General features: G+C 33.6%; 1 pseudogene across 1 annotated transcript; it reads right to left on the bottom strand.

Annotated features, from left to right (window-relative positions):
* Positions 1–774: 774 nt before the first annotated feature.
* On the bottom strand, positions 775–8,999 carry LOC148878012 (G-type lectin S-receptor-like serine/threonine-protein kinase At4g27290; annotated as a pseudogene). Its single transcript, XR_016107546.1, has 7 exons — positions 7,703–8,999; positions 6,640–6,789; positions 4,490–4,572; positions 3,600–3,810; positions 3,075–3,315; positions 2,800–2,953; positions 775–1,163 (listed from the first exon to the last, which is right to left on the bottom strand). The product of XR_016107546.1 is annotated as a G-type lectin S-receptor-like serine/threonine-protein kinase At4g27290 (transcript).
* Positions 9,000–13,715: the final 4,716 nt, after the last annotated feature.

Here is a 13,715-nt window from a genome sequence, read left to right as displayed (position 1 = left end):
TGAGACCATCCTATAACTCAGGGCATTCTGCCTGAATAGAGCTATTAATGCCAAAAAAAAATTATGAAATAAACAAATAGAAAATGCTACTGGAATTTCCTCTAAAGCACCATCAATATTCAACTTAAAGCGTGGTTGATTTTGAAATGCCCAAATCATCCATCTCTTGCTGTAGAATTTTTATAGGATTCTGAGAATCCAAATTTATCATCTAAAATGCAAATGAAATCAATTTCGAAATAAACTCCTGTACAGTCGTGAATCATGGGAACTTTACAAGCAATGAAATGCCAAAGAAAAATTGGTGTAAATGATCTTATTCCATCTAGATTCCAAAGAACTGAATGAAAGAAAGAGTCCATCACAATAATTGATAATATCAATGAATTGAGCAACCTCAAAGTTTAAGCGGTTAGGTCAAGTATCTGAATAGGTATTTATTCTTTAACACTTTATCACCTGAAAGTCCAAAGTACAGAATCATTCAAGACTTGTGCTAAATTTAATTAATTATAATGGGGATAATGAAGATCAAACACTAGACCATTTAATCAAATAAGATCTCATATATACCATCTCAAGGAACCGATGAATCTAAAAGATTAAACTGTTAAGTGTGATTCCTGAACAAGTATTTATTCTCCAAGTGATAGTTTGATAGAATATATACCAATAACAAGTTATAATATAATCAACTTATTAACATATTACTTTATTCATCCTACAAGAAATACAACTTAATTACTAAGATGTCTGTGAAAAAGGATGTCCCAGGCCACTTCTCGATTCATTATCTCTTATCCTATCAATAAAGGGAAGAAAGTAGTGCATGTATTTGCAGACTTGCTAGTCTACCGGGGTATGGCAACGGTAAATGTCACCTCATTTATGGAATAAATGTCTACCGTGTTTGAACCAGAATTAGCATCCTCCAATCTCCTGACCATGGAAAAAGTTGGTTTCCTGGGCAACGGCAACGCTGAAGCCTTATCACTAGCCAGCATGGAAACGACTGAAGACATTACGGGTCGATGAAGTGGATTTTCTTGGATGCACAAAAGGCTCACATGAACACATTTCACAACTTCATTCGGACAACAAGAGTCCTTGATTAATGGATCAATCAGCTCCACCACTCTATCTTCTCTCCATAGATTCCATGCCTAAAATCATGTAAAAAGTAATATCCTCTTATATATATATATATGGAAGGATAAAACATTAAGATGGAGTTATAAAACCATTAATTTGAAATATTTTGATACTACCATATAAAAAAGCTTGACTAGAAGAGCATGTTTCGCAGATGCAATAATGTTGCATTGTTAAGTTAAGGAGCTAGTAATGAACAACACCAGTAACATCATAGGTTAATTTGCTTGAGTGAAATGTATTTATACATTCACATTAATTTCTTGAAAATTCTCTCAAAGTGTTGTATACAGATATATATAGCACAAACCCATTATGTTATTAGCATTGTTGTTACTAGCAAATCGGACACATTCTTATGTGTTACATGTGTAGATAACCCAACCATGAAAGATCCTAGCTAGATCTTTTGTGGTACCATAAAAGACTATATCTGCTAGAAACAAGACAGTAAGTTATAAATCTTGAGTAGAGAATAGTAAAATCTTTAGGCTCAGTTTTTAAAGAGTATAAATACAAATATGTACTGTACAAATACATAGAAAATAATATAAAATACAGGGTTTTACACTCTACATATTTGTATTTATATTCCTTCTAAACTGAACCTTGGTGTTCAGTACCATTACCTTATGTAACATCAATTGATGTACTTGATTTTGATTTAGATGGTGTTTGGTATGGTGGCATTGCAAAGGTGATATAGAGCCATTTTACTGCCACATGAAAGCCACTTAATTAGGTGTTTTGATTTTACCAAATCAAATTCTTATTTGGCTGGACTGGTTAAACTATAACAATTTACGCTACATTTTACCTTAAATTATGTGATGTTGCTTGTAGAGGAAATATGATTTAGATGTTTCTTGCTCAGAGGGAATCTTCTCACTTCACTTATAATGGCTTCTAATGACATTTATTTGTATTAAGCAACAATAAAAAACAACTATAGCAGGAGCGTAACTAGGATTTTTTATTGAGAGGGGCCAAAACTTAGAAAACACGGATGGGGGAGGGGGGCTAAAATACAAGTGAAACTCAAATAAATTTAAAGGGAATATTGAAGGCATAGGGGGGGGGGGGGGGTTCATGGCTCCCCTCCACCACCCCCGGGCTCCGCCCCTGAACTATAGCATTGCATTATGTGATATAACCTATTTTTTCCCAATTTCCGATATTCTAAATCTAGTACTAATGCAACCAAAACACTAACAATACCAAAAACCATCTTAGGGGGCCTTCTTTTTCTGGATTTTGAGAGACCAAGAATCCCATGTTCTATTTTCAGATTTATGTGGGGACCAAGGAAAGTTTATTTTTCTATGTATCATTTACCTAGGTAAGTGATCTCCTAGGTGGGTAAATAACTTTTCCACCTTGGGGGAAAGTTGCCAATACTTTAATGAGACAAAAATGTCCATTGTCATAATGGATTTTTATGACTAAAATGATCATTATCTTATTTATATGAAAAATAAAAGAACATGGATAAATACACTTATTTAAATAAATCTTTCCTACAAAATATTTACTTGGATAAATGTATTTATTTGAATAAATAAATTACCAAAAAGCAAAAAACAAACGGACCTAATCAAGTTCCCACTCTAAAAATGTCTTAAAAGGGAAAATATCTTTCACACTTACATGTTCCATGAGGGGAAGGGTTAGGGTGGTATTATATCTGCCAATACTGTTCCTTTTACCACCCACTAATTCTAACAATAGCACACCAAAGCTGAATACATCTGACTTTTCGGAGAAGATCCCATCCAACAAATACTCGGGTGACATATAACCACTGTAAATCATTAATTCAAATATAAGCTCGATCAAATAGTTTATAAAACACCGAAAAGAATTAAATTAAATGTTATTTCTCAAATCCAAGTATATATATACAAGTGCACAAGGATACTTACATTGTCCCAACCAATCTACGAGTGTTGGCTTCAGTCTGGTTTAAATGGAATATCCTGGCCATCCCAAAATCTGAAATTTTTGGGTTCATGTCTTCATCCAATAGTATATTGCCTGCTTTCAGGTCCCTATGAATGATTTTCACCCTAGAGTGTTTGTGAAGATAAAGAAGTCCCTGGGCAATCCCTTCTATGATGTGAAAGCGCTTGCTCCAATCTAAACTTGTTCGCCAGCTGGTCGCACCTATTTATATATATACGGATATTCCCAATTCCCAATATGAAATAGTTCAGATTAATGTTTTAACTTGAAAGAGAAAAGCAATTGTCGAAACAATAAGACTACGATGTCTAGTCTTGTACAAAAAATTCTACTTGAATCCAAGCCCCCTCCCCCCCCCCCTCCTTCTCTTTCTCATACTATTAATGCAATACATCTTGCCAGCTTATCAAAAAAAAAATACTAATTAAACTCTTAAACTCGAAATTAGGATTTATAAAGCATTAATTAAAGAAATGATAACATACCAAATAGAAATTTGCCCAAGCTTTTGTTGGGCATATATTCATATATCAATATCTTATCCTCCCCTTGAATGCAGCACCCCAAGAGTCTAACAAGATTTCTATGCTGGAGTTTGGCAATTAAGTCTAACTCATTCATGAACTCCTCAAATCCTTGTTCAGATTTGTCCGATAGCCTTTTTACTGCAACTTCTTGACCATCAGGCAAGCTTCCCTGCAAGAGTGACAACGTGTAACAATAAATTTTCCGAGTTCACATCTACTGTATGTAACCAACCATTCATGGTCGCAACAATAAACCTTTGAAACCACCCAATGAAACACAAATAGTCCAAGTGAAGGAAATAAATTCATATCATTATTATCACATTAATTGTCACTTATTTTATTTATTTTTTATTTAAACGTTAGTGGTTCCATGTTTTTCTTAGGGTCTCAACTCTCAAGCAAGGTTTTAAAAACCAGGCTGGACAAAAAACCCTACATTCCGAGGACCAGTTTCAGAATCAAACGGTCTGACCATCTGATTCAAATAGACGGCTTGTTTTAACTTAAACAATAAATAATAAATAAAATACAAAATGACAAAAAGCGGTTGTTCAAATCGATAGTTCAACCATTCAAATCAGCCAAATCAACAGTTTTTAACAAAAAAAACAATTTTAAGGTGAAACAAAACCAGTTACCTAACTGGCTTTTAGCTACGTTAACCGGTCCAACCATGCGGTTCAGTTTTCAAAGCCATGATCTCGATCATGAATTTGTTGTGACGATGGTCTCAGTAAATGTGCTATCAAATTCCCTTATACATAAGAAATCTTCTTTTATGAATTTCACATCTATGAATGTGGCCAGGGGAATTTATTTACGTTATTAAACTATACAATGCATACCTTGTAAACAGGGCCGAAGCCACCTTCACCCAATTTATTTGCCTTGGAGAAGTTCGGCGTGGCGGCTAGTATAGTATCGAATAGTTATATGCTTTATTTGCCTTGGAGAAGTTCCCTTCCTACCTATTGTGAAAACAGTGGAAATGTTATATCCATTTGCTAAGAAAGGAGAATAGTTATATGCTTTATAAGAGAAAAAATTTTCTATACTTCAGTTTTATTCTACATTTACTGTCGGACCCAGTATTTTTTATGGTCATTTCATTTGGCACCCCTCTTATAAAAAGAGAAAAGATGCATCCTTCCCTTTCCTATACTAACCAATGACATTTTTGCCCTTGTTCACTCATGATTGATTATGTAGCCGTCGGTACATATCACGGGCTTGGATGGCTCTGTGTAAACACCCATGCATTTGACATGACACATAATATCACATTATTAATTTACTTAACAAATGCAATGTATCTAGTTCAACTAGGGGTGTCAGTTGGATTGGATTTGGTCCAATCTGATCCAGTGCAATGTGAGTCCATTATAAATGGACCGGGTCCAGTCCAATCCAATAAATGTTTTGGATCAATTTAGACCAGTCCAATTCAATGTTTGAATCGTTTAAGCTGTTCAAATTCATTTTGATGTAAATTGGTTTCAACCCAAACCCGGTCCATTGATACATATATTTTTATCTTATATCAATTGACCAGATATTGGCTTAATCCAACCCAATCCAATATAAATTTGTTACACATGGATCAGGTCCAATCCAATCTAATAAATATTCCGGACCGAATTGATCCAATCCAATGTCTTGTTGGTCTATCCAATCCATCCAAATTGATCTTGGACTGGATGAGATCCAATCCAAAACCAGTCCATTGACACCCTTATCTAAAACTCCCAAATGAAAAAAGTGTGAACATGCTGACAGCATAGCATCTCCTGCCAATAAGAACACTACTACCCACGCTATGTACCCATATATAAGACATTGTAGTCATACATTGGGAACATTTCCTTTATGAATTACAGTAAGTATCCACAAATTGGGAGCACCATGAAACACTGTCATCCATGCACTTATCGGGAATATCTCCCATACATGTGTTAAATTCATTGAGAGATATTCCCAATCTGCACCCGTATAATACAAGCTGATACAAGCGATACACACAGATACACATGCAACTTCTATCCTTGAAATGATGCTTAGGACAATGCAACTGGCACAATTCGAACCAAGCCAAATCTTATATGCCATTTAGAGCTTAGTGATTTAAGCCCAAGTCTTTATAGTAAACATGCAATTTAAAAGAATGTTATAGGTTTATGTTCAACAATTCCAACTTAAAATTAAATAGAATAATATTAAAAATTAATATTTATAAATATAAATGAAATAAAAAATCTCCCAATTTTATACTTATATCAAAGATTGATTTTTTACTCTCAATAAATTTATACAAATAAAAGTGTTAATAATAGAATAATTATTTTAGTACTTAAAATTCATATATATATATATATATATATATATATATATATATGAATTGATATTTTGATTTATATTTTATAATAATATTTACAAAAATAAATATATTATTTATCAAACATTTTAAAATTTAATATTTAGTTGACTTTTTTCTATTAATGCTGAAAGGTAAAAATAGTAAAATAGAAAATAATTGATATAGTAATTAAAATATAATAATTGCATTTGTTTGTGTCTTGAATTTAAAGAAACTATAACATAATAATGGTTTTATGCATGTGTCAATTTGTAAAGATCTATATAATATGAGTATTGGACTCGTAATTATTGGATTATCAATAAAATTATATGATATCTACACATTTCGTTATATTAATTGTAATATATTCCTTTATATATATACCATTAAAATATACATTTATTATGTATGTATATCATATTTGTGGCTATTCTGACCTTAAAGCTAGTGTAATTGATGTATTTACAGAATTTGTATCTATTTTCCTAAAGTTTTCATGTGTTTTATGTCTTTGTTTGTATCCATGTGTTCTAAAGCATATCTGTATCCAAGTTGCCCGATACGATATCTTTTACTGATACTTTGATCCTTGGTCAAGAGAGAGAGAGAGAGAGAGAGAGAGAGAGAGAGAGAAAGTACCTTGCTTTTTAAAACCATCTTGACATCTCCACCAAACAAAATAGCCTAATACGAGGAAGATTCCAGAAGCAACAATTGTTAATGCAATTATAACCGAATGTTTTCTCTTTTTCTTTTCACCAAAGTTTGTGCTGCTGCTACCATTTTCATCTATGTGATCAAGAAAACAATTAGCTCAAATCTAGAAAGTTAATTTAAAACCATTATCCACCAATTGATGGTGGCTTAATTGATAGGATCTCTAACTCGTTGTTGTAGAGATCTAGAATCCCACTGTCACCAAGGTTAGGAGGGTTAGGGAATTAGCTTAGCTCCCCTTGGTTTTGTAGCACCATGAGGCAAAAAATAAATAAATTAATAAATAAGTAGATAAACCATTATATAATGGTTTATTTATGAGACGTAAGGTTTAATAGTTTATCCAAAAAATTCTAAATATTAATTAGTTTGAAAACAATATTTAGGGAGTCCGTCTCCATGATACCTGTAAGGTGATAGCCAATCATCTATGTTCATCAAAATTCTTGGAGTGTTCTAAATGGTCAGAAATCTTCCAATTTCATACTTTCCTGTTTCATAGAGATTGCCAATTCTTTTTGGCAAATCTTCGAATTCCCCCACCTCGTAAATTTTTATTCGAATCTATCAAAATAGATATAATGGCAGTATTATATTATAAGTGGGGATTTTGGTAATAAAACCAGAAAAAACAAAAAAAAAAATGAGGTAGGGCAAAGTAAAGATTCACCTTTTTATTTGTGCCATGTTTACAACACTCCACTCAAAGAATATGACCGGGTTATCAAAACATCATATAAAGGGATTCCTATGGTATTACTTAAAGAAAAGATAGATATAAGGCCCTCGTGGTTACTTGTGGACTCGGGATTTCCTATTCTTCCTACCTGCCGCCATGAATTCACGTCGGGTAGAGAGTGGGTAGGAAATTACTTGTGACACCCTAACAAGTTCGTATCCTCCACGAGCACTTTTTGAGGTAGGTAATTGGATTAATAAAGGGATATCCTTTATATAACTATTAATTATATATAGAAGTAAATACCTATTTGAAAATCATAGAGGCGTACATAAAGATCCTTGCCACCGTTGTAATTCTGCACAACATCCAACAAATCTCCAATCCAGTGCAAACATACAGGTGTTGAACCTGCATAGATTAAATCACTGAAGGAATAGGCTGTACAGGAACAGTTGTGGAGACACTCACTTTCACATTCTGCCATTGTAAAATTTAGCTTGGCGATTGAATTATCGGGCAGTTTCATCCTGTCAAACTGGAAGAACCCATTTGTGTTGTCACAACCACCTTTCTTTCGTCGAACGCACCCTCCAGACCAATCCCCGCTATCCCATTCATTCTGCACTTTAGGCTCAAACCCTACCAAACATCTACAAATCAGTATCGATGAGTTATTTACGTCGCAACTGGCATTCGGGCCACAACGACCATAGATATCACATTGGCCACCGTCTACCAATAAGGGTAACCAATTCCAGCTTTGGCTACCCTCCTGCCACTGCAGTAGCGGGAGATACCCTATTTCGTTCAATGTGAACCTGTAATAGACTGCTGGATCTTGGCAGGATACACTGAACGTGATGTAAAACCCTTCCTCGCTGATATTGTAAGTGAGGTCGCCGGCAACATTGTTACTGGACAGAACTGCTCCTTCAAACAATCTACCGTGCCAGATGCCAAGCCTCCAGTAAGGATCTGATCCTCTCCATGTGAGATACTGGATAGGCCCACGAGGATCGACACCGAAGCTAAAATCTCCTGGTGACGGGTCTTCACTATCTTTCCATGATGTGAGCTGGGTGATTTGGCCAGTAGATCGATCCAACCCAATTTTCATGCCTGGCAATAACGTGTCACAGGGATGATCGAAGCTTTGCCACAACACACGCTCATCGTTGTATCTCAGAATAAGATTATCCGTCTCCATTATCATCCCAACAATCTTGCTTTTGTCAATACCTACTGCTAGAACAACACTGGTTTACCATATAACTCTTGTGCTGTTTTTTCCATCCAAAACTACGAGATTCCCATCGTCTGCAACCGTGAAAACTCCGGCAGAATCCTTGGGTAGGGGTTGTTCTCTGTTGGCAACCCAAACTATCGTCCGTTCGGGGATCTTTCTGTACCATATTCTGAGATAGCCATTAGTAGAATTCCTGGGGCTGAAGAAGCCTAAGGCAAACGTCTGCCCTGTGGAGGTTAAAGTCTGGCTCCCACTCAGTGTTTCACCCAGTTTTATGCTTTCCTTGCCGGTGCAAGCTAGGTGAAGCCATGTCCATAAGATAAACTGTGAAATCAAGAAGAAACGCCACTCCATTAAGGCATTAACTTTTCTTCCCTGCTGGGTTTCCTTGCATTACTTTATGTGGCCATGATCCATGAAAAGAGAAGAAAATAAAACTTGGGTAAATTGGTGAAGCCTCCCCTGACTCAAGTTTTATGATGGTTGTTGAAACTTGGAACCCCCCCAGTAAGTTTGGTAATTTCAATCACCTCTCTAGACTTTATGATAGAATTGCAAGTATGTACCTCTGTTAGAATTCTCCAACAAAAGGCACGGTAAATGCCTGAAATGCCCATACAATTACCATTGAGACTGGTTTTCATAGAAAAACAATTAATATATAGTTTATAAACAACAAGAGAATTTAAAATTGCAGCTTTATTTTTGAGCAATCGATATGAAAGGTAAATTTAAAAAATAAAAAACTGAAAGAGATTTGGCTAGTGATTTCTATGAAGAGAAATTTTGAAAAACAAACATTTTATTTAAAAATAATTATATAGATATCTGAAACATTTTCATACATTCTTTTAGAGGATTATAACAAATTAAGGGGGCCGATTTACAATTATATGAAAAAGTTTGGGAGAAGTGATTGCAATTATCAAAATTAAAGAGATTCAAACAATAATCAGAAACTTCTGGAGTGGTATCAGCAATTTACCCAAACTTTAATTATAAAACAATAAATGACGATACCTTAATTATCCTTTTTTTTTTCCCTTTTTTAACTTTTAAGTGGTCAAGTATCAAAGAAAGTGGAGTCGCTTGACCCGATACTGACTTTGATATCACGATTCACGAATGCAAAAATAGTTGACTTGCATGACATCATGCAGCAAAAGTCTCGAAGAGAGACAGAGAGAAAAATGGGAAAAACGTGTGGCGCTGCGCTTTTATTTACAGGTAATTTACTTTGCTGTTTGGAGGCAAATAGAAAAGTAATAACAGTTAGAAAAGAAGGTGTTCACATTATGAGATGCTTTTCACGATAAGCTGGTGAGTGATGGAACTGCATCATGACAATGCAATATGAATATGGGTGTTTAGTGCTAAATGGCTAATTCACCGCAGTGTTCACACTGAATAGAAGCCAGCTTGAAGGCTGAACCGTTTTTCCTCCAAAGTCGAAACCTTCTAAACAGGTCAATAATGCAACCATCCTGGGGTTGAGGGCCCATTTAAGAAGGTTTTATTGAACATTCAACTAATCTGGTTCCACTGCTCAAAATTGCATTTTGTATGGAGTCAATTTGTATCAACTTTAGTGTCATATTTCCAATCAATATCTTCTTCTTCCTTCTTTTTTTTTTTTTTTTTTTTTTTGTGCCATGCCGAAGGGTTAAATAGTCAAATTCTAAATCCCAATTTCCAAGTATCAGTGTGTCACAATCTCACAGATTCACAGTGTTACACTATCATAATGCATATGCACAAAAATTAATTAGAACTTAGAAGCAACAATTAATCATAAATATAAGTATTTAACAAGTAATTAAATAAATTATATAATTGAAAAATAACAATCATTAATTATCAAATAACCAATTATCCATCATATATATGTATTTAATCACAAATATCCACCATGAATCACATAAAAATTCAATTATTATATACATTATCCAGTTTTAAATATTAATGTGTTAGTAAACAAGCGCTATCTTATCTAATTAAACAATTAACAATTATCGAATCAAATAATTATGTAAAATTTCTAATTATTTAATCAAACACTTTTCTATGTCTTATTACCTTTTAAATAATTATTTATCTTTATTCAAATAATTATTTTGCATGCTATATTCTAATTTCTAAAAATCAAACAAATACTTTTTTCTAAATGGCTTCATGGAAATCTATTATTTTTATTCTAAAATTAATAATTATTTTGCATGTTTCATTCTAAAAGCTAAATAATTATTTTGCACATTTTATTCCTAAAATTAAATTACACTTTGAAAAATTAAATATATATATATATATATATATATATATATATATATTATGTGAGAGCAAAATTGAATGGATTTATGGACATAATAAATCCAATAATTATTTTGCATGTTTCATTCTACAAACTAAATAATTATTTATTTTTATTCAAAAAAATATTTTGCACATTTTATTCTCAAAATTAAATTAAAAATTGAAAAATTAAATATATAATAAAAAATTTGAATGGATTTATAGACATAATAGATCAAGTAGTTATTTTGCATGTTTCATTCTAAAAACTAAGTAATTATTTAATTTTTTCAAATAATTATTTTTTATTTTTTATTCTAAAAACTAAATTAAAATATGAAAAATTGTATATGTAATAGAAAAATTGAATGGATTTATGCAGATAATACATCCACCAATTATTTTGCATGTTTCATTCTAAAAACTAAATAATTATTTATTTTTATTCAAATAACTATTTTGCACATTTTATTATAAAAATTAAATTAAAATTAAAAAAATAAATATATAACAGAAAAATTAAATGAATTTATGAACATAATCACATAATAGATCATCCATATATTTACTGTAATCTGTAAATATTTATTATTAAAATTTAGATCATAGCAAAAAATTAGAGAAATAAATAAATATTTATAATCTAAAAATAAAAAAATAAAACAAACTAAATTTTTCACGTGATAGATCAATCTTATGGAGTTATATATCATGTTAGATCAATCTTAGATCTACAACATACTCAAGTATCAACATATAGGGTTAGATACTTAGATCACAATAAATTGAAGAAATTATATATTTAATTTTTATTCCAAAAATTAGAATAAAAAAAAAACTAATTATTTAGAAAAAAATCAATTGATCTATGGACATGGTAGGTCGCCCATAGATCTACAACATAGTCAACTTCTAGAGGTATATCACAAGAAAAAACTAAAATTTTTATTTTTTTTGGATTTTTTACTATTTTGGAGTTTCTTGAAATGTTGACAAAGATCTACATATAGCATCAAAATACATGGCATTTTTTGCACAAAAATAGTAGATCAGCAGGCACGAATATGTTTTCAAGCGTCCAAGTTAAAAATAAAATAAAACACAAAACACATAAAGATTGGCTGAAATAGCAAAAAAAAAAGAGAAAACATACCTATTTTCGTAGTTTTTTTAACAACCTTGAAAAAGCTTTAGATCTTGCAAACTTGTAGATTTTTTGGCGGATTTTCAGTAGATTTGAGTCTCTAGCAATGATATGAGCATTTCTGGAGAGTTTGGGGAAGAAAGACAGCTTCTAAAATAGGTTTAGAAGCCCTCATTCGAAGGGGTTTTTATTTGCTATTCGCGCACAGTAAAGTTGTAGTGTATCGGCCGATACGGAGCAGAAACGGGCCGATACGGATATGATACAGCCAAAATACAACAAATAGATATGGCACATATGATTTGGTACTATGTATCGTGCCGTATCTCTGGCGGAACGATACGTATCGACTGATACGGGTTGATACGTGACAAAATTTTGAACCTTGATTCTATTAGTATCAGATGAACTTTATCCATGATTAAGTTTGCAACTTTGGGTGTGGGCTTAGGTTAAGCATGGCACAAGCCTAGGCCCAATGAAGTGTCAATTCCTCAACTTTAAATCAGGTACCTGGTGATAGTAGGATTTGATAGGTCTCTTACCCTTATTAGTGGGTATTTAAAATATGGACAGGCCTATTGCATAATTCTGATTTTCTCTGTAGATCTACAACATTTGGAAAGGTCAATTACCCCCACCTTATGCACCAATGCCCTCCCATAAATTGACATCTGATGCGATGCAATCTAGCTACTCCTAGCTAGAGGTGATTTGGCTTCCAGTAGACAATGGAGTTGGCTGATCTGTACAGAGAGAATCAGAGAACCCGGGGGTACTTACCCGGCAAGGTCACTCTAATGCTTAAGTCAGTAGTTTGCGAGCTTAAGGTAGTTTAGAAAGCAAGAGAGCTAGTGAGCAGTGATTACGCATACATTTGCCCTCGAAGGGTTGGAGTCTTTATATACTGGAGTCCTCGCGGGTTTTTCGGAGTGGTTATGGGATTCTTGCCGTGATGAGGCCCGTTTCCATATTAACAGGAGATAAGTCACTAGCCGATAAAGCATATCGTTGCCATCCGAATCGGTCGGAGGAGATAAGGCTATCTGTTAGTGGCGAGATCTTCGAGGTTATCATGTAGAGGTTGGTCAACATTAACCGAACTAGTGCCCCTTGGATCCGTCCTGGTACGAATGCCGAGGTGCCTTATAACCGAGGTGATCTTGATGCAATCGTGTTCCGAAGTGGACTTGCTTTAATGTGGACTTGCCTCGAGGTGGTTCGGTTATCTGAGCTCGGTCCGTCGTAGACTTGGGTATGTCAGGATGAGCTGTCGTCCTGTCAATTAGGTCATGCCCACGTGTCCCCCTATTATTAGATTGAGCCAAATCACCCTACATCAACATCAATTCTAAGCTGGCACCTATCACAATTGTACTTTAAGCCTATAAATTCTTACCCTAGATTGAACCGCCATTCTCCTTTTAAAATTCAAACAACGATACAATATGAAGTGTATAACAAGTCTATGATATATAAACTCTTACATATGCTTCACAGGTCACAGTAATGTGAATGTGATACAATTGAGCTTGAGCTAATGTTTCAGTTTCGGTTTTCATAAGTCATGTCATCTTATGGTAAGCGTCAAACATGCAATACATCATTTTGACGTAACATTTGAAACAAAAACCAAA

The sequence above is a fragment of the Nelumbo lutea genome, chromosome 1 (assembly GCF_056320005.1).
Source record: "Nelumbo lutea isolate HS-2025 chromosome 1, American lotus-T2T, whole genome shotgun sequence".
Classification (NCBI taxonomy): domain Eukaryota; kingdom Viridiplantae; phylum Streptophyta; class Magnoliopsida; order Proteales; family Nelumbonaceae; genus Nelumbo; species Nelumbo lutea.
The sequence above is the reverse complement of the archived record's forward strand: the minus strand, read 5'-3'. Positions and strand labels throughout refer to the sequence as shown.